Below are 24,792 nucleotides of genomic sequence, written 5' to 3' on the forward strand. Positions count from 1 at the left end.
AAGAAGGAGAAACTGCAGAACAAAGACCAGAAGGAAAGCATTGTGCTTCCTATGTGCAGACATTTCCACAAGTTGTCACAGAGTAAAAGTTCTGTGTCTGCAGAGAGAGGATTGAGTGAGTGGGGAGGGGTCAGGCTGCTGGCTACGCCCCTTCTGGCAGACTGACAATGCACATATAGAATGTTAGTGACTGAAAACGTCCAAGTCAATCAAAAGTTACAGTACACTCTAGGCAGGAGCAGAGTCCATGAAACTATGTAAGGGAATGCCATTTTCCATAGACTAAAGTCTGCAGTCATACAATACAGTGCAATCCCGTTACAGCAAACTCCAAGGGACCGGGCAAAGAGGACCTTCATACAAAAAATAAAAATCCCTCAGCGCTGCTGTAATGAAAAGTTATATTTACCTCCAGAGTCTTGTCCCAGGAAGCCGCCTCGAAGATTTAGTTTCATCAGTCCATAGCACCTTATTCCAAAATGAAGCTGGCTTGTCCAAATGTGCTTTAGCGTATCTTAAGTGGCTTAAACTAAAATTGAGTTATTTGGGCATAACAAGGGGTGTTCTGCATGGAGGAAAAACACCACAGCATTCCAAGAAAAACACCTGCTACCAGGGGAGGACTGGCCAGGGGGGAATGGGGGAGATTTCCCCCCAGGCTGCCTCTCATTTAATGATTCAGGGCTGGCACTGTGAATTCAGGTTTTTGTATAAGGCAATGTGAAACACTAGGCTGAATGAGGGAAATAAACGCCCAATTACAGAGCAATTGCAGGGCGGGCAAGCTAGTAAATATACACAGCATGATACAGAGCAGAGGCTTGCCTGCAGGGTCCGTGGGAAAAAAATGTATCTGGTCTCTCACCATTGTTAACTGCATGTGCACAGCTACATAAGATATTGTCTAGGTTCAAAAGTATTCGACAGTCCCTAGACTCCAGAAGGGCTGCTTGCAGACAGTCCCTAGACTCCAGAAGGGCTGCTTGCAGGACTTGTGTAAGAGATAGAAACCCCGACTGTTGTAACTCAAAATGTATTATGTGCCCCCGGTGCCAGTTCATTTATACTTAACCTGTCACGCTGTCCCTTGAGTGTCCTTGCTGTATTTCCCACGTGACTACTGGCATATATCACGTGGGGCACGTGTGTGATGTCATTTGGGCTGGTGCTGCCGTGAAAATGGCCTTCTAGTTTGTGTTTTCCCTCCAGGCCAAAAGGTCCCAGTCCTCCCCTGCCTGCTACCTACACTAAAATATGGTGGCGGTTCCATCATGCTGTGGGCATAGCTCTCAACTGTCCCTCTTTTGGAGGGACAGTCCCTCTTTGGGAGCCCTGTCCCTCTGTCCCTTTTTCCTCCTCATTTTTCCCTCTTTCAGGACTTTGTCCATCTTTCTATGTAAATATATATATTTCTTTACTAAAAAAAAGTGTTTGATTGACTCTAAACTTTATTCCCGTCCTTTATTTTGATATATTACTAATTTTGAAATGTTAATATGAAGGAAAATTAACCAGGATAGAAAGGACCAGTGTGGTTTGAATTATAAAACAACATATTTTTCTTACGAAATCCTTATGGTATGCGTGACTAGGGTTGTGATGGGGGCGTGATCAGGGGTGTAGCAGGGGCGTGGCTTAAGTGTCCCTCTTTTTCATCTCAAAAAGTTGGGAGGTATGTGTGGGGCTGTGTGGCCAGTACAGGGACTGGGAATCTTGTCAAAGTTGAGGGACGCATGGATTCCGCTTAGTATCAGCAGATTCTAGAGACCAATGTCCAGGAATCAGTGACAAAGCTGAAGCTGCGCCGGGGATGGATCTTTCAACAAGACAACGACCCTAAACACTGATTAAAATCCACTAAGGCATTCATGCAGAGGAACAAGTACAACGTTCTGGAATGGCCATCTCAGTCCCCAGACCTAAATAACCCACTCAAAACGCAAGAAATCCGCATGTGCGGGGGAAAAACGCAAATCGCAAATGCACAGAAAATGCACATAAAATGCACTAAAAACGCACAAACACATATGCAGTAAAACGCAGCCTTTACCGCATTGCCAAGTGTGCACCCAGCCTAAAAGAAAAACATTTCTTTGTTACAGCTGATACGAAGCCTGCAATAAATCTGCAGTGTGTCTACTTCCTGCTTTCATGGAAGCAGACATATTGTTAATACCCTGCGTTTACCAATTAGCTTATCTGCCATAGCAGTCAGCTGATACAGCTGAGGGGTCAAATTACAACTTGTGCTTGTTCACAGATGAGGGGGAATTAGACAGGCTAAACTCTCTAAATACATGCAGGGTGCATTTCTCCGTGTTTTCCTTTTGTCCTGTGCAAGAGTTCAGGTCCACTTTAAAGTTTCAAAAGCTTGCAGAAAAATCTTGTACAGTTAGTCATTAAAGGTGTCACCTAAATAACTTTTGTTGTTCTGTCTTAGGATCAAGCACATACCAAATTGTAAATGATACCATAGTACTGTATCTTAATTCAGTCAATAATTGGGGGTCATTTTTCCTTTTCAATGCTTCAGCAAGGGAGCACAGGCAGTGTCTAAGCTAAGGATTGTGCATGCAATAATTACACAACAGCTTGCACAAGAAGTGTAAATCTCAATAGTTAATGCAGATGTAGTACTGATAATGATACATACCGAATTCAACACATACAAGCAATAGAACACAGCAGTACATGCATCCAGCTACATTTAAGTGGTCAGCAGGTGCTCGTCAGCCAATCAGGATGCACTGTCATACACCCTTTACCTGCCATACCACATCTAGCAGCCATTAGCATTCAGGTGGGAGGCTTCAGTTGGACGCCATCGCAAGATTGCGTCGCTAGCAGGACCGCCCCGTGCAGGCATCCCTCCCACAGGGGTCCCTCCCTAACCGCTCACCTGTCCGCCATGTCCTAGAGCTGAAAGAAAACGTTTAAAAACACACGATTGGTTCGCACGATGGCCAGGGGCCCCGGACCTCTCTCACTGGCCGGGGCCCCAAGGCCAACATGCGATACCTGGAGGGGAGTGCAGGTGGGCCTGGACCTCTCACACCCAGGCTCTGGACCTCTCACATCCAGAAAACCCACCAACACTGCCTCCATACTGAATGCTAAATTCAACACATACAAGCAATAGAACACAGCAGTACATGCATCCAGCTACATTTTGGGGCCCCGGCCAGTGAGAGATGTTCGAGGCCCCTGGCCATCGTGAGAACTAATCGTGTGTTTTTAAACGTTTTCTTTCAGCTCTAGGACATGGCGGACAGGTGAGCGGTTAGGGAGGGACCCCTGTGGGAGGGATGCCTGCATGGGGCGGTCCTGCTAGCGACGCAATCTTGCGATGGCGTCCAACTGAAGCCACGCACCTGAATGCTAATGGCTGCTAGATGTGGTATGGCAGGTAAAGGGTGTATGACAGTGCATCCTGATTGGCTGACGAGCACCTGCTGACCACTTAAATGTAGCTGGATGCATGTACTGCTGTGTTCTATTGCTTGTGTGTGTTGGATTTAGCATTCAGTATGGAGGCAGTGTTGGTGGGTTTTCTGGATGTAAGAGATGTCCAGAGCCTGGGTGTGAGAGGTCCAGGCCCACCTGCACTCTCCTCCAGGTATCGCATGTTGGCCTTGGGGCCCCGGCCATTGAGAGAGGTCCGGGGCCCCGACCATCGTGTGAACCAATCGTGTGTTTTTAAATGATACATACCGCCCAACTTTTTGAGATGAGAAAGAGGGACACTTAAGCCACGCCCCTGCCACACCCCTGATCACGCCCCCGTCACAACCCTAGTCACGCATACCATAAAGATTTCATAAGAAAAATATGTTGTTTTAGAATTCAAACCACACTGGTCCTTTCTATCCTGGTTCATTTTCCTTCATATTAACATTTTAAAATTAGTAATATATCAATTTAAAGGATGGGAATAAAGTTTAGAGTCAAACACATTTTCAGTAGAGAAATATGTATATTTACATAGAAAGAGGGACAGAGTCCTGAAAGAGGGATAAATGTGGAGGAAAGAGGAACAGAGGGACAGGGCTCCCAAAGAGGGACTGTCCCTCTAAAAGAGGGACACTTGGGAGCTGATGATATTTGTGCTCCTCTGTCCACATTTCTGTGCAGCCTGGATGATGCTGAAGAGTTGCAGCCACACCCATGCTTACACAGGAAGCAGCTTTCATTGGCTGGTGATTTTGAGGTAATCCCCACAGGCCCAGAGTAGTGTGCAGATATAGCAAGGAGGCTACAAGTGGCTGCCAGCCCGCCCACTGATCACGGCTCAAGGTTCACTGACTGACGTATGACGCAAACACCCACCCAATTTCCACTATAGTTGCATACAGAATAATGCAGAGGCCAAAAACCAGGTTTACTATAACAGACGTTCTATTATATCAGAGTTTACTATATCAGACATTATTCCCATATTCTTATAATGGTGCTTCGCCGGGACGTGGACATTTAGTTTACTATACCTAAATGTTTACTATAGCAGAATTTACTATAGGTGTGTAGGTGTGTGTGTAGGTGTGTGTGTAGGTGTGTGTGTGTGTGTGTGTGTGTGTGTGTGTGTGTGTGTGTGTGTGTGTGTGTGTCTGTGTGTGTGTGTGTGTGTGTGTGTGTGTCTCTGTGTGTGTGTGTGTGTGTGTGTGTGTGTGTGTGTGTGTGTGTGTGTGTGTGTGTGTGTGTGTGTGTGTGTGTCTCTGTGTGTGTGTGTGTGTGTGTGTGTCTCTGTGTGTGTGTGTGTGTGTGTGTGTGTGTGTGTGTGTCATACCTCCCAACTTTTTGAGATGAGGAAGAGGGACACTTAAGCCACGCCCCTGCCACACCCCTGGCCACGCCCTCATCGTGCCTCTAGTCACGGATACCATAAAGATTTCATAAGAAACATATGTTGTTTTATAATTCAAACCACACTGGTCCTTTCTATCCTGGTTCATTTTCCTTCATAGTAAAATTAGTAATATATCAATTTAAAGGATGGGAATAAAGTTTAGAGGCAATCAAACACATTTTTAGTATAGAAATATATATATTTACATAGAAAGAGGGACAAAGTCCTGAAAGAGGGACAAATAAGGGGGAAAAAGGGACAGAGGGACAGGCCTCCCAAAAAGGGACTGTCCCTCCGAAAAAGGGACAGTTGGGAGCTAACTAATTAGATGTATAATATGCAGCAAAAGTTCACACACAGCAGCTAGTTGTAAACAGATGATTCTTTATTGAGAGCTGTCTGAAGGTAACTGATCAGAATAAGCATCAGTCACTTACAGCAAACCTGAGCAAGAGCCCATGAGAAAGATCTAAAAAGCTTAGGCCAGGGTCACACTTAGCAGAATTGCATGAGTTTTTCAATATGTTCTCTGGGGAAACCCATGAGAGTCTGCTAAGTGTGACCCTGGCCTTAATCATCAGAGCAAAAGAAAAAAAAAGACCACATTTTTAAAGTGAACCTCCAGACTAAAAATCTACTCAGCAGCACTGAAAAGGCTTGGTGCTTCTTTAACAGTCTCACAGCATCAGAACTTTGTTTTTTTTTAACCTAAGCCTCATTTTTAGCTGCACAGAAGCTAAGCTCCACCCCATCAAAGAAATCTACCTGGGCATTTCCCCCCTGATGCTGTGCAAAGCATGATGGGATTTCTGATGTTGTTGTTCTTCTGCCGTTTTGACACAAATTTGTTTTTTTTAATTTTGAATTTGAGATTTGAAGCCTAGCATGCAGCTGGGAGGGGTGATCAGGACACAGGACAGTTGGGTCCAGGGCCGCCCTAGACTTTTTGCCGCCTGAGGCAAAATTAGAAAAAATTGCCGCCCCCCGCCACGCTGGAGGGGTAGCGGGTAGAAAGGGGGTATTGGGCCTAGCCACAGGGAGGGGGTTCGGCCCCCCCTGCCTCGCCTTGGTCCCCCGATCTGCTCTCCCCTCCAGCGTTAAGTACAAGCCTGCATATGATGAAGAGGCAACGGGTGGGGGAATCACTCACCTCTTCCACGTTCCATCACGTGCTCCACTGACGTCACTTCCTGCAACGCTGCCCACTGCATTGTAAGTGGACGGCCTTGCAGGAAGTGACGTCAGTGGAGCGCACGATGGAACACAGAAGAGGTGAGTGATTCCCCCGCCCGTTGCCTCTTCATCATATGCAGGCTTGTACTTAACGCTGGAGGGGAGCGCAGTTCGGGGGACCCAGGCGAGGGAGGGGGGGTCCGACCCCCCTCCCCGCCGCTAGGCCCAATACCCCCTTTCTGCCCGCTACCCCTCCAGCTCGGAGGGCGGCCCCCAGCACATGGACAGGCGGGTGCCGCCCCCCAGATCTGCCGCCTGAGGCAAATGTTTCACCCCGCCTCATGAGCGGGCCGGCCCTGGTTGGGTCCGTGTCTCATCCTCCCTGCCACCTCCTTTCAACCAAAAAGATGGCTGCCGCCATGAAATCACAAACATTTGCCTGTTCTTTTAAAACAGGGTGAGTAAGAGATTATATCACCTATCTATTTTAATTAACATAACTAATCTAATTTAATGACAATATGTTTGTTTAGGCTGAAGTTCCCCTTTAATACAGTGGAAACCTTGTTCCCATTATGCACATTTTGGAAAACATGTGTTTTCCCATAGAAGCCTCAGATTAGTATTCCGCTTTATGTGTTACCTGAATTCAGCATTTTGGGGTTTTATTGTGCTTTCATCTTAGTCAGTGGAAGCACATTAAAATCAAATCAGGAAAAAAGGGCACCATCATAGGCGCCTATTATTAAAGCCGCGATTTGCAGCAAACAAGGGGAATTTAGGCTCACGGCGGCGCCAGTCATTAGGCGCCTCAATTTACCTTCTTTGCCACATATCGCGGCTTTTATAATGACTGTGATTTGCGGGCAAAGAAGGTAAATTTTGGAGGTGCCCAATTGAATCGTGGGCGCTAAGGCATGCCAAAATCTACTTTCTTTACTGCAAATCGCGGCTCTGCGGCACAGCAGAGGAAGCATAGGGCCCAACCGTCCTGTTTTCGTCGGGACTGTCACGATTTTGGGGGGCTCTCCCGCTATCACGGTATGAGCCCCCCAAGTCCCGGGCAGCAGTGGGCAGTGAGGGTGGAAAAAAAATGATCGAGGCGCCAGCCGCGGGTAAATGGGATGTGGGACGCATGCATCCCATTACTACCTCCCTCCCTTGGAATCTAACCCCCCCTGTGTCTCCCCCCTGTTTGCAGAGTGCGCAGCTAAGCGGAGCGGGCTGTCAGCTTACCGGTATCCATGGACGCATACCGATGTCCGGCTTCAATCTGCTTCCTGTGACTTCACAGGAAGCAGGAAGCCAGATGGTGGTACGCGTCCATGGATACCGGTAAGCTGACAGCCCGCTCCGCTTAGCTGCGCACTCTGCAAACAGGGGGGAGAAACAGGGGGGGTTAGATTCCAAGGGAGGGAGGGAGGGAGGTAGTAATGGGATGCACGCGTCCCGCATCCCATTTACCCGCGGCTGGCGCCTCGATCATTTTTTTCTTGCATTGGCACCCTCCTCCTCACCCACCCACGAACACCCTCCTCCACCCACCCATTCACCCACGGACACCCTCCTCCTCCTCATCATATATGGGGGAGACATATGTATTAAAAAATTATTAGGAGATATTATTAATTGGAAAAAAATTTAAATTTTTATTTTATGGTGTGACCGGGGGGGGGGGGGGGGGGGGGAGGAGGAGGCGTGGTTAAGTGTCCCGATTCTTAGATTTAAAATGTTGGGAGGTATGGAGGAAGGGTAACGTTTAGGCACTGGGAGGGGGTTACTTCCGCATCTGAGGTGTACTCCATAGTCACTGCGCCGTCTCCTGTCTGTTAACATCACCGCTGATCTGAGGTCTGTGTGTAAGTGACGAGGGGGCAGCGGCGGCCATATGAGTCACAGGCTGGGTGGCCCTGGCAGCATGGGAGGCACCTTGTGTGGGTGAGGCCCCAAGCAGCCGCTTGGTTCCCCTGGGCCTTGCTGCACCCCTGACTGTTACAAAACAGTAGGCCAGCTTTCATTTATCTGAATTTTTTTGAGGTGGTCAGCCAGAAACTTCCAGTTCCACCAATATGCATGTCCATAAGCAAGCAACAAATAGATCTGGAATTTCCTGTAGAGGTAACATTCCGATTTAGGCTTTTTTGTTATATTCAGTGAATTACCAAAAGTGCTTCTCCACCACATAAAATACTGCTAATGTATATTGCTAAGTCCATGCCACTTGTTCAACTGGAAGTTCCTAAGAGGAGAATGCACACAGTACATTGATGAAGGTTTCCTGAGAGTGTCCAGGTTGGAGCTCCTGTCTCACCCTGGTGAGTCCTCTGCACAGCCCTTCCAGTAGCAACAGCCTCATCCTTCTATAAAATGAGCAATGCTGGTCCTCACCCAAAAACATCCTAAACTTTCCGACCCCACCTGCTGAGTAACGGAGTGTGACATGCACAACTTCATCACCATTTTCACATACAGTCACCTTGTTATTTTTACGGAGTAATAAAAGAGATGCTTCATGCAAGTCTGACTGGGCGACCTCACAAAATCCATTCTTTGAGAACTACCGGTAAGCAGGTTGGCCAGAAGGATGAAATTTTGGTCCTCTTAAAGGCAGTCTGAAGTTAAATTAAAAAACAAACAAAAGATACTCACCTAAGGAGAGGGAAGGCTCTGGGTCCTATAGAGCCTTCCCGTTCCTCTCCTGGTCCCCTCATTCCATCGCCGGCTCCACAGTTAGCAATCTCTCTCTGATGGGCCGCTCCGTACTGAGCATGTATTCTCATGCACTTGCGCATGTGCAGTACGGAGCCACCTGTCTTCAAGAGCAGTTGGGCTCCTAAAGACTACCAAAGCCTTCCATGGCGGGGAATTGAACAAGGGATCCAGCACTGGAATGAGCGGACCGTGAGAGGAATGGGAAGGCTCTATAGAACCCAGAGTCTTCCCTCTCCTTAGGTGAGTATCTGTTTTGTCTTTTTTTAATTTAACTTCAGACTCACTGTAACTTGTAACAGATACTTACTGCAAGAGAGGAAAGCCTCTGGATTCTTCTCCATCAGGCTGTTCCAATGTGGAGACCGCCGAATCTTGCGTCTGCACTGTGCCGACGCAGCAGCACGGACCTGCTTGGGTTTTGGCAGAAAAAGCTGAGCTTCATCAGGTCCATGCTACAGCGTAGGCGCAGGCTGTCACCAAGAACTAGTTTACGGTTGGCTGGACACAGCGGAGGAACAGCGACAAGGAAAGGGACGGTACAAGCCTCTGGATTATCCAGAGACTTTCCTCTACCTAGGTAAGTATCCAAATTGGCCACTAATATTTCACAGAAAAAGGAATTTTCTTTTAACTCCTTTTTTGTTTTCTTTGATAAGATATTTTCCGAACAAGAGCCCTAAATAATGTCACAAAAAGATAGATGGTAACAATAAGACAGGCGGAGATAAAGAGGATGACGTCCAGCAACCACTGCTGATACCACGGCTGATGGTAAGAATAAGGACGGAGATGGCCGCCGCCACCTGATTGGATGATGTGCTCCACCCATCTCAGCAACTGTTGGTCTGGAGGGAATGGCTGTGACCTTCTTATAGTCCTCAGCTTCATTGCTGACGTCTTGTAGCTGTTGATAAACAGAAATGGAGAGAAATATGCTTTGATTTGTGGTCAGTATTTGATATTAGATTCATTTAAATCTCAGCAGTGACTTCAGAGGCCACGTGTTTTTTTTGATTGCTCACACAGTCTTGCCACGTGCCATGAGCCTCTGCACTGCAATCCCAGAAACCTAGCAGAATTACCTCACCATTGTATCCTGTAAGGAACATGCCACTACTGTAAGCCACACGTGAGGAGGGGACAAAAACTAACAGCCATGCCCCTAAAACACAACAAGTAAAAATACTAACTATTGGGTTAAGTGCATGCATACCGCGCTTACTCTATTTGAGCAAGTTATGGTGCATTGTTTACGGGATCCTCGTTAAATTTGACATGCGTTATTAGTGCAATTGAGAATATCCCCCATAGTGAAACATACTCAAGGCTATAACCATCATAGCGTAGCTGTTTCACTGTATAAATAATAGTATGTTTGCATACCTTTTGTCTTGTATCGTGTTGGAGAGAGTATTTGCAAACGTTTCAGCCTCAATTTCATTTGGTGCAATGACGGTTCCCATATTTTTTGCCTTAATTCGGGCCAGGTTATCAAACTGGTCTCCAAAAAGTGGTATTCCCACAACAGGAACTCCATGATAAATCGCCTCTGACAGGCTGTTAATTCCTCCGTGGGTCACCAGAAGGCGGATTTTAGCATGCCCTAAAGAAAAAAACTACGTGAGCAAACACATTATTTTATTTATTGTATTTATAAAGCGCCAACATATTACGCAGCGCTGGACCACATTCTACAGATAGATATACTCTGTATTCAAAGATCGTGGTGGAGGATGTAGTTTCACTATATGTGGTGTAACGCTATGACAAGGTAACCAAATCTGTCATGAAGGGAGAAAAAGGAGTCTCAACTAGGAAGCCAAATACCCATCAGACAAAGAACTGGTGAGACTATAGAAATGAACAGGCCAGGAAGATATTTGAAAATGTTGGTCAGGTGGGTAGGCAAAGAATGAGAGGCATGGTTGCTGGGGCAGGATCAGGGGTAGAGCTTCCATAGGGGCAAACTGGGCAAATGCCTCATGGTAACGAGCCAGCTGACGCCCCCAGGGACCCCATTGCCCAGCTCTGGGCAGGGTTGAATGGGGGATAAGATTTTGAGGACTGTAGGACAGATAGAAGGGGGATAGTAGGAAGGATAACACAGACTAGTGATGGTCTGAACTGGTGAGCGGGAAAATTGACTACCATGGTTGCCTCGATATGTCGTAAGTCCACAGTAGAGTGGTGTAGGTTAAATAATAGTTGACTAGGCAAATGGGGTGTTGGATAGTAGAAGTAAGCAAGAGTTAGAAACACAGTAGAGTTAAAATACAGCAACTGAGGGGTAAGTAGCCCATGGCAGAAGGTTGATACCATGCACTGATAGTATGGCTAAATGTAATTCTGCCTTCTTAAAAAAATAAGGTATTTGCCATAATTCAGCTGTAAGTGAACAAGTGTTTTTCACACAATGCATCACTACTGAATATGCAAATCATCTCTTTATGCCGCTGAAAGCAAGGCTGCACATCCAGAACCGCTGGTGCACAGTGAGCCTACAGCTAATACATTTTACAGAGCCACATCAGGGGCAGGGACCTACCCTTAGTGTTTCCTTTGCATTGTACCAAAGTAACATGTACCAGGATTGGTGATGTTTTCAAACTGCAACTACACCTCAGTTGTATGTATTGTACTTGTGTTGTTGGGTGTTCTGGTTGTACTGTGCATTGAACTGCTCATTTATCTATGCTCCTCATTATTGGATGTTTTTGTACTATGTACAGCGCTACAGGCAGGCCTGGATTTACATCACAGGAGCCTATAGGCACAGATGTACTGGCACCCTAGACTCCGCCCTCCATGAACCTACAAACCCCCACCGAACTGCACTGCAAGTGTGCTGGCTGGGCCAGCTGTCACCTTTCCTTTACTTCCCTTGCCCGTCATAGGTAGCTACAGTATGCCCCTTAGTATTATGTGGCTAGAGGAACGTCAATATTAAGTATCTAGATGTGCCCCCAAGCATTAGGTAGCCAGAGGCAGGGTCGGACTGGGCCACAGTAGTACAGTTTTTTCCCTCGGTGGGCCCCGCCTCCAGGTCTCTGGTGCCTCCCCCCCTCCTTGTCTGACAGAGCTCCAATTGCTGCCTGCAGCACAAAAATTCTCTTCTCGGTGCTGTAATCCCTCATGGTGAGAGCAGTGGCGTAGCTAAGGAGCTGGAGGCCTCGATGCAAATTTTACAATGGGGCCCCCCAAGCACTCTATACATAACAATTGATACGACGCACCAAAACATGCCAATGGCAAATACAGTGTCAAAGGTGTAAGAATGGGATGGGAAATAGCTTGTTAATGATTACCACTGTCCAAAGTATCTATAGAAGTGATTATTATGAGCACAGGACCAACAGAGAGGTAATACTGTAGTTGAGGGAGGGCCCTTCGGGGCCAGTTTGGCCCAAGGGCCCCGATGTGGTCGCAACCTCTGCAAAGTAGGACATTACTTTATATTGAAGGAGGGGACTCTATGCAAAATTTTGCTGGGCAGCAGTGTCTCTGAATTACAATGCTGCTAAGATCATGTACATTTGTCCCTGTCCATAATATATTATGGCCACGCCCACCTTCCGGTGCATGGTCACGCCCCTTTTTCACTGCAATCATGGGACGTGTGGGCCCCAGGTTGAAATTTCTTTGGTGGGCCCCCAGTGTCCCAGTCCGACCCTGGCCAGAGGTGCCCCTGACTGAAGGGAGATCTTGTCAGTGGAATGCTGATAGTAGGGTAAGAAACTTCTCATTTACACTCTCATCAGTACTCTGCAGGAGAGAGGGAGGCGCTTGGGGAGGGGAGTGAGCCGCCTTTCCAAGATCAGGCGCCTGTAGGCACGTGCCTCCAGTGCCTTATGGTAAATCCGGCCCTGGCTACAGAAGATGTGCAGAAGAAATAATAGTATTACCTAGTAGATCATTCTGAGGGGCCCAGTCCACAAGTTTCACGTTGGAAGCCACTTTTAAATCTTTTGGCCACTCCGATCTCTTGTATCTCCAGATGACTTTTTGTGGTATTTTTAGCAAACCCATCGTTCATCTCCTTCAGAACACGGAGTAGAGGCACTGAAGACATCAGCGTTCCCCAGGTCACAACAATAAAGCCGTCCTCCCCAGATTCTGCTATAAAGTCTTCCAGTTCCTTTAGAAAGAGCAGAAAAACCTTATTGTAGTTACCTTGGCCAGAGGTTCCTTTCTTTATAAGGGACAGATGAAGGTAAAATGGGGCTCCAGGCCTAGTAGAAACTAGAGTTGGTCAATCAGCTTGGATGCTAATTTAATGCAAACTGGAACTTGAAATTGGGCCAATCACAAAAGTACATTTGATTGGTCCAATTCCAAGATGCATACAAATTGTAAAAAATTTGCAAGCCAGTATTTTAGCATCTCCTTATCACCAGGGCCAGGCCGAGGCAGAGGCGAGAGAGGCTCCAGCCTCAGGGTGCAGTGTAGGAGGGGCGCACAACTCACTCAGGTATCATTCCCCTATTGTGTTTAAAGCAGAGAGAAATAAGAAAAAGGGAAACATGGCAGTGACTGCAAGCCAGATACGGTAACTAGAGATTAAGGTATTGGGGGCCCTGGGGCACCTCTTAGTCTAATAGCAATCAGTGTGTGAGGCTGGAGTGGGAGGGATGGGGTGGCGCACTTTGGTGTCTCAGCCTTGGGTGCTGGAGGACCTTGTTCCGGCTCTGATTATCACTCCCTAGTAGAAGCTTTGGATCCCTCAATTTGCCACCTGACTTGGTTAGATGAGGTAAGCCACACAGAGAGGGACCCCAGGAGGTCCCCAGGTGGCAACAACTATCCGATACCTTAGCGCTTTTCAAAATGTAAAAAGGGGGGAGCAGGCATGTGTAGGAGGTTCTCCTCATGCCCACCGCTCCCCCTGTTCTCCTCTGTCCCCTTCCGTTTTGGTCTTACAGCAAGTATTTTGTGCAGTTACTATTCAGCACTGCCACCGTGTGGCACTTTTCTGTAATGCCCGTTTTCCGATATGTAAATTTTACCCCTCCTAATTTCTGTTGGCATTGCTTGAGCAGGGCATTCTGGGAAAGATTTCCGGGGTAACTGTTTGCAGATGTTTAAAGTGAACCTAAAGCGAGAAAAATTATTTAAAATAAACATGTCATGTACCTGTAAATGAATATTACATATTTACCTTACCATCAGTTACTCTCAGAAGTTCACCATTTACTTCTAACAATGATCCCTTCCAGTTCTGACAAGATTTTGTCAGAAATGAAGTTTATCGGTTGCTGTCAGTTATAATAACTGAAAGGACAACTGATGTGCAAGGTAATGTCCACGTTTCCCTACAGCTCAAGTGGGCGATGTTATAGTTTAACAGTGTGCTGACCAGGAAGCTGTTGTGGGATCATTACCATAAAATGGAGGACGGAGAATTTCATTGATCACAGTGGACAAAAAGGACACAGGAGAGGAGAAAGAGATTGAGGAGTAGACTACATGGGAGGTAAGTATGATCTGTTTATGTTTATTTTGACTTGTAATTTTCAGTACATGTTTGTTTTAAGGAGGGAACCACTCTTTTTTGACCTTCACCAGTGTATGTATCGCTCAGCATTACCTCTGCATTGTTGCTCTAATAAAAGTGGATGTGATTATCAAGATACAGACGTCTCAAATGGTTCTGCTATCTGACTGAAGCAATCACATTGGTGAATCTCCGCTGTCAATAAGGTGTCATAAGGAACCTCAGGTAGGAGAACTGAGGTCAGAATAGTTAGAATGAGTATACAAACAGGCTGCACCAGGTGTGTATCTTGGTAATATAGAGCCTTTGGCTAACTCTGAAATTGTGCCCCTTCCCCCCATCAGAGCCCCCTTCCCCTCTAAAACAGCATCCTTTCTTGTGTACATGTGTTATGTCTACCTGGGTTTTTTGGCTCAGGATATTGTTGAAGTTACTTTTTTGGAACTATCTTTTCTTATTCCCTCTCTGTCCTCTTTTCTAACACTAAGTCAGGAGCACCCTACATACATAAGTTAAGTAGCCATGTTCCTCAGATAACAGAATTAATCTGATATGAGGTCTGAGTGATGAGGCATGGGGCAGGCATTGCAGCACAGGGGCAGGCTTGCACATGGGGCGGTGCAGCACAGGGGCAGGCTTGGGGCCCTTGGTGCTGTAGCACCCATGGCACGAGCCATGTCTGCACCCCTCTAGATACGCCTTTGGGCTGCGCTAAGTATGGACTAATGATGAACAGGGCTGGATTTCTGGAAAGGCCACAAAGGCCCACGCTTTGAGAGGTTACAGGCTGAGGGGACACCTGGACATGAAAGAGGAGGGGAGTAAAACATTACAAAGGAAACTAAGGCCCAAAGAAGCTGTTCATGAAAGAGAGGGCTACAGTACACGGAAGAAGGAACTGTACATGGAGTGGGAGGGGCGCTGCTGCACAAGAACGGGGAGCCACAACATACTTGGGCTAGGGGCACATAAAGTACAAATCCGGCCTTGACTATGAACTATACTACTCACCTGGGAGACTGGTTTTGCTGGCTTTGTAAGTAAGCCTCCAATGTATTGAACATTTGGAAGCAGAGGACGGGCAAATTCCATGGTGAAGTCTACATTGTATATCCACAGTTCAGCTTCCAAGTGGAGGTCAGACAAAGATGGTCTAGAGTCAACCAGAAAATATTTGTCAATGGTCTCGTCAAATATGGACTCGACCATCTTCTCCACTAGGTGGGAACCCAAGTACATGAGCGTGTTCTGCAGACGCTGGAAGAAACCCATGTGGTCAGTGAACTGCGATGAATGCATCGGTACATAGGACAGAGGTACCGGCAGCCCGACCTTCATGGCGTTGATGAAAGTTGGGGGGAAGATAGCGATGTAGGGGATTCCCAGCTTTTTGCAGACCAGAAGAGTACAAGGTGTAAATGCATCTACAACTGCAATGCTGTAGTCTTCTTGCCTCAGAGACTCCAAGAGATCGGTCTGGTTCAGGACTGCTTGGCACTGGTCTGAGTACAGTCTCATCAAATCAAAGAAAGGCTGGATACTCAGTCTGGAGAAAGGAAAAAGAAAGCTTTATATCGAGTATAGTATTTTCATATTAAATCTGGCTGGATAGTGTAATGGTTAAGGGCTCTCCCTCCAACATAGACCTGGGTTCAAATCTTGGCTCTTCCTATTCAGTAAGTCAGCACCTGATCGATAAGGAATTCTTAGGCAAGACTTGCTAACACTGAGTTTGCTCTAGTTGCTACCTCACAAGGGCTTTGAGTCCGACAGAAGAAAAGCGCTATACAAATATTGGAATTACTATTAATATTATTAAATCTAAAACAAAGACTCCTGAGAGGCAGATATTTATGCACAAATGAGGAGGAGGAGAGGATCGGCACTGCGGTTTTCTTTAATTCCAACAAGTGAGGCACAGTAAACGGTACACACATAAAAAGTGGTCAAATGACACATACCAATGCTCCGGAGTGTGGTGATGCGGTGAGTGCTGGGCGCTAGGAGCCTGACAGCCGTTTCACGCTGGAAATGCGCTTCCACGGAGGCTGTAATGGAATCAGCTATTTCCTGCTGTAGTGCCAACTACTCCTCTTTCAACATGAAATTTTTGCACACCTCATGGAAGTGGGGCAGAGATACACAATCAGTTCAGGAAAACTCAGACCATGCACTCATAGAAGTATCTCCTTCATAACTGAGATAAACTACATTTCAGGTTTTATACATATGTACCTGGGGTTTCCTCCAGCCCTTTTAAGGCTGCTCGATCCCTCGCCATTTCCCTGGGCTTCTCCTGTCCCCCGTTGGGCAGCCCAGTATTTTAGCTGAGTCGCGATTCGTTGCCCATACGCCGTCACACTCCCGTGGCTGGGAGGATTCTGTACAGTACTGATTGGAGTCATGTCCATTCATAGCAGGCAATGCGACACTTGTTCCCCTTCACCAATCGCCACCACACAAATACCGCTGGGAATGAGTGGTGGGCGTATGCTCGTGTGCGCGCACCCACCACTGCAACACTGGACGTGTATACGCATCCAGATAGAACACATTGGCTCCTATCTGGACGACTACAATCATCCAGATAGGATTAAGTGGTTAAAGGACAACTGAAGTGAGAGGGATAAGGTGGCTGACATTGATTTCCTTTCAAACAATACAAACTGCCTGGCTGTCCTAATGATCCTCCGCCTCTAATACTTTTAGCCATAGCCCCTGAACAAGCATTCAGATCAGGTGATCTGACTGAAGTCTGCCTGGATTTCCTGCATGAAAATCAGCAAATCCAGCTTTCACATTCCTCTACCTCAAGTGTCCTTTCATCTAAATAATCAAATATACAAAAATAAGCACAATTTGCATCGAATCAAATCATCCAAACAGAATCAGAGGTTTTCTTTTCTACCTGCCAGTGAAAAATTCATTTTGAAACCCTTTGAAGAACTCTTGGAAGCCGGCAGTGTGTTCCTCAGCAATGTCCGAAGTGATGACCTTATAGTTGAAGGAAAGCTGTTTGTCACCTAACAGAGAACACAGAATAGAAAAGATCAGTAAACATCTAAATCCATTGATTTGTTCAACAATTTGCTGAGTTTCTTCATGATTTTTGGTTATTTTTTACGGGTTTTAAATGGAAACATATTCCCGGCATCCCACACTAATGATCCCAGGAAGCCTCAGGACAATAAGATGTTTAGTTGCTATAACATTGGCCAATCAGAGATTCATTTACCTTTGAAGCTCTGTTGCTTAAAGCAGCAGGGACGGCCATACTATCCCAGGAAAGAAAAAGTACATAATTACTTGTTCTTCTTACATAAGATATGTATTGTACAGTCCACGTTTTTATTTCAGTGAATCTTACATAGTAAATAAAGAGAAAACTGTTTCAGGCATTTTCCATCTTTACTGCCTCTGACTGAAGCCAATCGGATTCTCGGATCGCTCCGCACCGCTCCGCACAACATGCATGCAGTGGAAACTCTTCCATTTCCGTGCATGTATTTCGCACTGCTCCTAGTGGAAACGGGCCCCTACTGCACAGAGATTCCAGTTTGGCAAAGAAACAACAAACAAAGCTTCTATAAATACCACTGGAACACCGTCCACTGGTAATATTTCTTAGTCTCTGAAGGCTCGTACACAGGCAGGATGGATGTCACCCAGTGTGATCGAGGCCCAATCCCTCGGACAACACTAATGGGCTGAGGCTGTACAGAAGCATAGTCAACCTTCAGGCTGATGATGCGTTCTATTGCTATCCTGGGAGGCGGAGACCAGACAGTGGAGAACTGACGTGACATCACGCGGCAGGCGGGGCTGGGAAAGCACAAAGATATTGTCTGTCATTTGGCCGAGTTGCTGGCATCGCTGGCCGGGCAGCATTTGTGGGTTGCTGTACACATGCTGGACTATCGGCAGATTTGGTCCTTATCAGCCGCCTCAGTCAACTTTAACCACTTGAGGACCCCGGGCTTAAACCCCCCTAGTGACCAGGCCATTTTTCACTAATTAGGCAGCTACAGCTTTAAGGCCTCGCTGCAGGGCCGTACACACAAGCAGTGGCATAGCTAAGGAGCTGTGGGCCCCGATGCAAGTTTTACAATGGGCCCCCCCATGCACTCTATACATAACAATTGATACGGCGCACCAGAACCTGCCAATGGCAACTACAGTGTCAGAGGTGCAAGAAGAGGATGGGGAGCAGTTTGTTAACAATTACCACTATTCAATGCATCTATAGAAGTGATTATTGTGAGCACAGGAGCAATAGAGAGCTAATACTGTAGTTGAGGGAGGGCCCCCCCGGGGCCCCTCTGGCCCAGATGCGGTCGCAACCTCTGCAACCCCTATTGCTATGCCCCTGCACACAAGTGATTTCCCCCCCCCCCCTTACTGCCCACTATCAGAGCTTTCTGTTGGTGGGCGAGGATCGCACCCAGGATGGTTTTTTTTTTTTTTTAAATATTTGCCTTTTTCAATAATAATTAAAGCTATATATTTATATATTTTTTTCCCCTCCCCTCCCTCCCTCCATCCCCTAGCCAACCTATGACAGCGATCGGTTGTCATAGGCTTCAGCCAAATGAGCGCTGATTACTCTCCTGCATCCCAGGGTGCATCCGTGTCACACGGCTGTCCCCCGTACAGAGCTGACGTATATCGCAGTGCTGAACTACTGGGAGGCGGCTGGTGACGGAACCGAGCTCCGTGTCTCCTGCTAAACACGCCCCCAGGACTGCATGCCGATCGGCGTTAGGCTGTCCTGGGGCTGCCGCCGCATCTTTAAGTGGTTAATCCAGCGTGTGTATGGGCCTTTAATCCGCTGAATAGGATAATTTTATGCCATTTTGACATTCCTACTGCAAATGAAGCACGTCCTTCTCACCTATTCCATCCTGAAACTGGTGAAACATTGTCACATCGTGCCCATTTTCTTGAAGGATACGTGAAATTTCATCCATCAATAAGAAATGGCTCCCACCTTTAAAAGAAAGAAGAAACAATTAACTTCATTCACCAATGGTAGCGCCCTGAAGCAGCATGAGTTAAATGATCTTATGCCTACTAATGGTACCAGTGCGACTTAAAGGGAACCTAAACTGAGAAGGATATGGATTTTTCCTTTTAAAATAATACCAGTTGCCTGACTATCCTGCTGATCCTGTTATACTATTAGCCACAGCCCCTCAACAAGCATGCAGATCAGGTGCTCTGACTGAAGTCAGACTGGATTAGCTGCATGCTTGTTTCAGGTGTGTGATTCAGCCAATACTGACAAGATAGATTAGCAAGGTTTCCTTTAATTACAGAGTGTGCACGCTACGCAACCTACAGGCAGCGTAGCATGCGCTCCTTAGCAGTGGCCACTCCTAGTGAAGTCCAGCGCGATAGTGACAGCTGCTACTTTGTCAATTAAGTTGCACTGGTACCAGTAGAGCACGTAATTTAACTCGTGCTGATTCAGGGCGCTACCATTAGTGAATCAAGCCCAACACTTTTTTTGGTTTTAGTAACGGACAGAGTATGGATGGGCTAGAACCTTTGTTAGGTTCTCACTGCTATCTGTGTCCCCACTACAGGTAACTTCCCTTATCTTGTGCCAGGACCACCACTCACCCCCTGCCCTGGTGCTCACTATGGGTGAGGGGAAAATTCTCCAACCCTGCAAGTGGAATCCAGGAAGTGGCAGCTGCTAATCAGTGGTTGTTACTGCTGCTGGCACAGTGGCAGCTGCTAATCAGTGGCTGTTACTGCTGCTGGCACAGTGGCGGCTGTTAATCAGTGTCTGTTACTGCTGCTAATCAGTGGCTGTTACTGCTGCTGGCACAGTGGCAGCTGCTAATCAGTGGCTGTTACTGCTGCTGGCACAGTGGCAGCTGCTAATCAGTGGCTGTTACTGCTGCTGGCACAATGGCAGCTGCTAATCAGTGGCTTACTGCTGCTGGCACAGTGGCAGCTGCTAATCAGTGGCTGTTACTGCTGCTGGCACAGGGGCAGCTGCTAATCAGTGGCTGTTACTGCTGCTGGCACAGGGGCAGCTGCTAATCAGTGGCTGTTACTGCTGCTGGCACAGTAGCGGCTGCTAATCAGTAGCTGTTACTGCTGCTGACACACTGGCAGCTGCTAATCAGTGGCTGTTACTGCTACAGTGGCAGCTGCTAATCAGTATCTGTTACTGCTGCTGGCATAGTGGCAGCTGCTAATCAGTGGCTGTTACTGCTGCTGGCACACAGGCAGCTGCTAATCAGTGGCTGTTACTGCTGCTGGCATAGTGGCAGCTGCCAATCAGTGGCTGTTACTGCTGCTGGCACAGTGGCAGCTGCTAATCAGTGGCTGTTACTGCTGCTGGCACAGTGGCAGCTGCTAATCAGTGGCTGTTACTGCTGCTGGCACAGTGGCAGCTGCCAATCAGTGGCTGTTACTGCTGCTGGCACAGTGGCAGCTGCCAATCAGTGGCTGTTACTGCTGCTGGCACAGTGGCAGCTGCTAATCAGTGGCTGTTACTGCTGCTGGCACAGTGGCAGCTGCTAATCAGTGGCTGTTACTGCTGCTGGCACAATGGCAGCTGCTAATCAGTGGCTGTTACTGCTGCTGGCACAGTGGCAGCTGCAAATCAGTGGCTGTTACTGCTGCTGGCACAGGGGCAGCTGCTAATCAGTGGCTGTTACTGCTGCTGGCACAGGGGCAGCTGCTAATCAGTGGCTGTTACTGCTGCTGGCACAGTAGCGGCTGCTAATCAGTAGCTGTTACTGCTGCTGACACACTGGCAGCTGCTAATCAGTGGCTGTTACTGCTACAGTGGCAGCTGCTAATCAGTATCTGTTACTGCTGCTGGCATAGTGGCAGCTGCTAATCAGTGGCTGTTACTGCTGCTGGCACACAGGCAGCTGCTAATCAGTGGCTGTTACTGCTGCTGGCATAGTGGCAGCTGCCAATCAGTGGCTGTTACTGCTGCTGGCACAGTGGCAGCTGCTAATCAGTGGCTGTTACTGCTGCTGGCACAGTGGCAGCTGCTAATCAGTGGCTGTTACTGCTGCTGGCATAGTGGCAGCTGCCAATCAGTGGCTGTTACTGCTGCTGGCACAGTGGCAGCTGCCAATCAGTGGCTGTTACTGCTGCTGGCCAGGGGCGTAGCAATAGGGGGTGCAGAGGTAGCGACCGCATCGGGGCCCTTGGGCCAGAGGGGCCCAGAAGGGCTCTCCCTCATCTACATTATTACCTCTCTATTGGTCCTGTGCTCATAATAATCATTTCTTAAGATGCTGTGAATAGTAGTAATCACTAACAAACTGTTTCCCAGCCTCTTCTTGCACCTCTGACACTGTAGTTGCCATTGGCATGTTTTGGTGCGCCGTATCAATTGTTATGTATAGAGTGCTTGGGGGGCCCCATGTAAAACTTGCATCGGGGCCCACAGCTCCTTAGCTACGCCACTGCTGCTGGCACAGTGGCAGCTGCCAATCAGTGGCTGTTACTGCTGCTGGCACAGTGGCAGCTGCTAATCAGTGGCTGTTACTGCTGTTGGTATAGTGATGGCTGCTACTCAGTGGCTGCTACAGTGGTGGCTAATAATCTACCGGCAAGCAAAGGGGAAAGCACTGCAGTGACACAAGATCGCACCTGAATGCGGCACTGCAGCTACGACCTCCAGGCTGCACGGAAATAACAACTGTAGAGAGCTTTGGAGGCAACCAGAAAAGGCTCAGCAGGCTGCATTTGGCTTCCGGGCCAGGCTTTGGACATGCCTCCATAGAACCAATGGAAAACTGGGTGCTGCTAGATGGCGCTGTTGCCGGATAAAATCTGGCACAACTTCAGTCCCTTCAGATCTAAGTGTCAAACTAATGCTGCCCATATACGGTACAATAAAAACGTTTTTTAGATAAAAATCCAATCGGACATGTTGGAAACATCTTTATATTCGATCTAACTGAATAATCAAACTAAATTATCTAATCGAAATTTTTTTTAAATTGTACCAATACATTTACTTAAGGTACACTTTAAAACACATAAGCCAAAAACCACGTCGTGGCACATCTAGCTGCTGCTATTGCCGCACTTAGATGTGTATACATGAGATGGATCGCACCTCACTGTCTGTACCCAGAGCTTAACAACACCAGTGGATCAACAGGAGAAGCAGCAATAGGTCATAAGCTTCCTACACATGCACCATTACGGTCACCCCCAGGGATTGGAACTTGGTTCATTCCACCACAGTTCAGGGCTGAGTTCTGTTGCTACAGAGAGGGGAGGATGCATGATGGAGTGGCACAGAGTGGGTGGGGTGAGTAGAAGAACAATGCCCTCAGCCTGTGCTCGGCCTAGATTTTAGATCAGGGCTGCCCAATAGGTCGATCGCGATCTACCGGTAGATTGCGACCACCTTCTAGGTAGATCGCGGCCTCTCGTTAAATGTTACGGCCGGCAGCTCATCATGTTTAGCTGCCGGCCGCTGGCTAATGAGGATGAAGGGGAGGAGAGGTGGCGAGGAGAGATGGAGGAGAGAGGCAGCGCGGCTGCTATGTCATGGCTGGGGGCGGCGGCGGGCAGCGTGCGACGTGCGTGCTTGTAATGTGCCCGCCGCTGCCCCCAGCCATGACGTAGCAGCCACGCCGCCTCTCTCCTCCCTCTCTCCTCGCCGCCTCTCCTCCTCTGCATCCTTATTGGCCAGCGGCCTGCCTGCCAGAGCGTTCCAGGAGTCCGGGACCCTCAGCCGCCAGATAGAGGTAGACATATACCTGGCTAACCTACACTGCAGCATTTGAGACGTTGGTAGATCTCCTGGCCTCGGCAAATTTTAAAGTAGCTCGCGAGCCGAAAAAGTGTGGGCACTGCTGCTTTAGATGATCCACCAGTCAGATCTCTCGCAGGCAAATAGGGGCTGCTGTACACACAATAGATTCTTGGCAGTGGCAACCTTGACTGGCCACCTCGAGCAAGAACCAGCTAGCATGTATGCAAGGCATAAATCCTGATACACGCATCCTATTTTGATTGGCTACTTCTATGTAGTAGGAGAGCTTATCTACACAATCTGTTTATAGTATTCAAAGTTTGTTGGCCCTCATAATACATGGAGGTGATAAAATTAGTCAATCAGTGATTGGCCAATAAAAAGTGGATGTGTCAGTGTGTATGCACCTTTAAGGTGCCCATACACTCGTCAGATTGGCAGCAGATAGATAAGAAATGCATCTGATGATCTATCTGATGCGTTTTTAGAACATTTTTTACCAGGAAAGAATTCCAATAGATTTCATTTTGAAATCTATTGAAATTCGATCTGATGGCATTTTTTTGCCATCAGATTTCCATTAAGGCCAATGCAAACTGATAAGCAATCTCATCAGATCGACCTAAATTTTCCACCCTGCAAGTTCGATGGAAATCCATCGAAATCGATCGAAATCGGCCGTCGATCGGTCGATTGGCCAACCGATTTGCAATCGATTGATCGATCGGGATCGATCGGTCGGCCAGAAAATCGGCTGAGTGTATGGGCTGCTTAAGAATGCATAGGTTGTGAATACAGGTAGTCCCCGACTTACGAACGCCCGAAAAATTTGGTACTATTCCGTTAGCCGGGCCCATCCGGCAGGTGGCGCTAATTACTATACCCCCTCCAGGCCGCCATGGATAGTAGGAAAAGATGTAACTCTGGTGGAGTTTTGTCGCCACCTACAGGATGCGCCTGGCTAACGGAAAAGAACCAAAATTCAAATTGGACTTGTAGTTTTTGAGAAAATCGATTTTAAAAAAAATTCAACGTAAAAATGGCTTTTAAACTTGTATAAGCAGGTACAGAGGGCAGAGGTGACACAGAGGGGGACACTGGAGGCACAGAGGAGGTACAAAGGACAGAGATGACACAATGTTCCGACTTAAGAACAGATTCAGGTTAAGAACGAACCTACAGTCTCTATCTCGTTTGTTAACTGGGGACTACCTGTACTGTATATGAAATATTAAAAGATTAACTCACCTAGGAAGCTCACTGTCAGGATCTTGGCCCCTTGTAGACAGAGAAACTGCAGCCCAAAGAGTGTAAGGAAGGCAGTGTGCCTCTTATGAGCAGCCATTCTGTGGCCTGTCACACCAGTGTACACATTCCCTGGACTGAGAGGAAATAGCAAGGCTAGCCAACAGTCACACCCACCTCTATCACATGTGATGCAATGGCTTGTAAAACACTACAGAAAACACAATCAAGTAGCATGTTTGAGCTGTAATAATTTAGCTGCTTTCCGAATGCAGAATGGTTCTGTTCTTCTGTGCTTGAATTTTGTTGAGTAACTTATGACTGTGGTCCTAATGCCATACTTTTGTATCTTATTTGCACTGCAGTCTGTGTATGCACACTTCTAAGGATTTTTACAGAAACAGGCTTTTTATAGGGGAGAGAGGGAGACGGAGGCTGACATTTATTTTAAAGGGACACCGAGCAGTGCAGTAACTATGGAAAGATGCATATCATTTTAAAGCTCTCTTTCTCCTCTTTCCAATGATATATAAACCGCCACCCTATGCCTTTTAGTTTTTGCTATTTTCGCGATTGAAATTG

The 24,792-nt window shown here is 47.3% G+C and overlaps 1 pseudogene; it reads right to left on the reverse strand.

Annotated features, from left to right (window-relative positions):
• Positions 1–9,098: 9,098 nt before the first annotated feature.
• On the reverse strand, positions 9,099–24,318 carry LOC137560003 (UDP-glucuronosyltransferase 3A1-like; annotated as a pseudogene).
• Between the last annotated feature and the right edge of the window lie 474 nt (positions 24,319–24,792).

Source organism: Hyperolius riggenbachi, chromosome 1, assembly GCF_040937935.1.
Source record: "Hyperolius riggenbachi isolate aHypRig1 chromosome 1, aHypRig1.pri, whole genome shotgun sequence".
NCBI lineage: Eukaryota > Metazoa > Chordata > Amphibia > Anura > Hyperoliidae > Hyperolius > Hyperolius riggenbachi.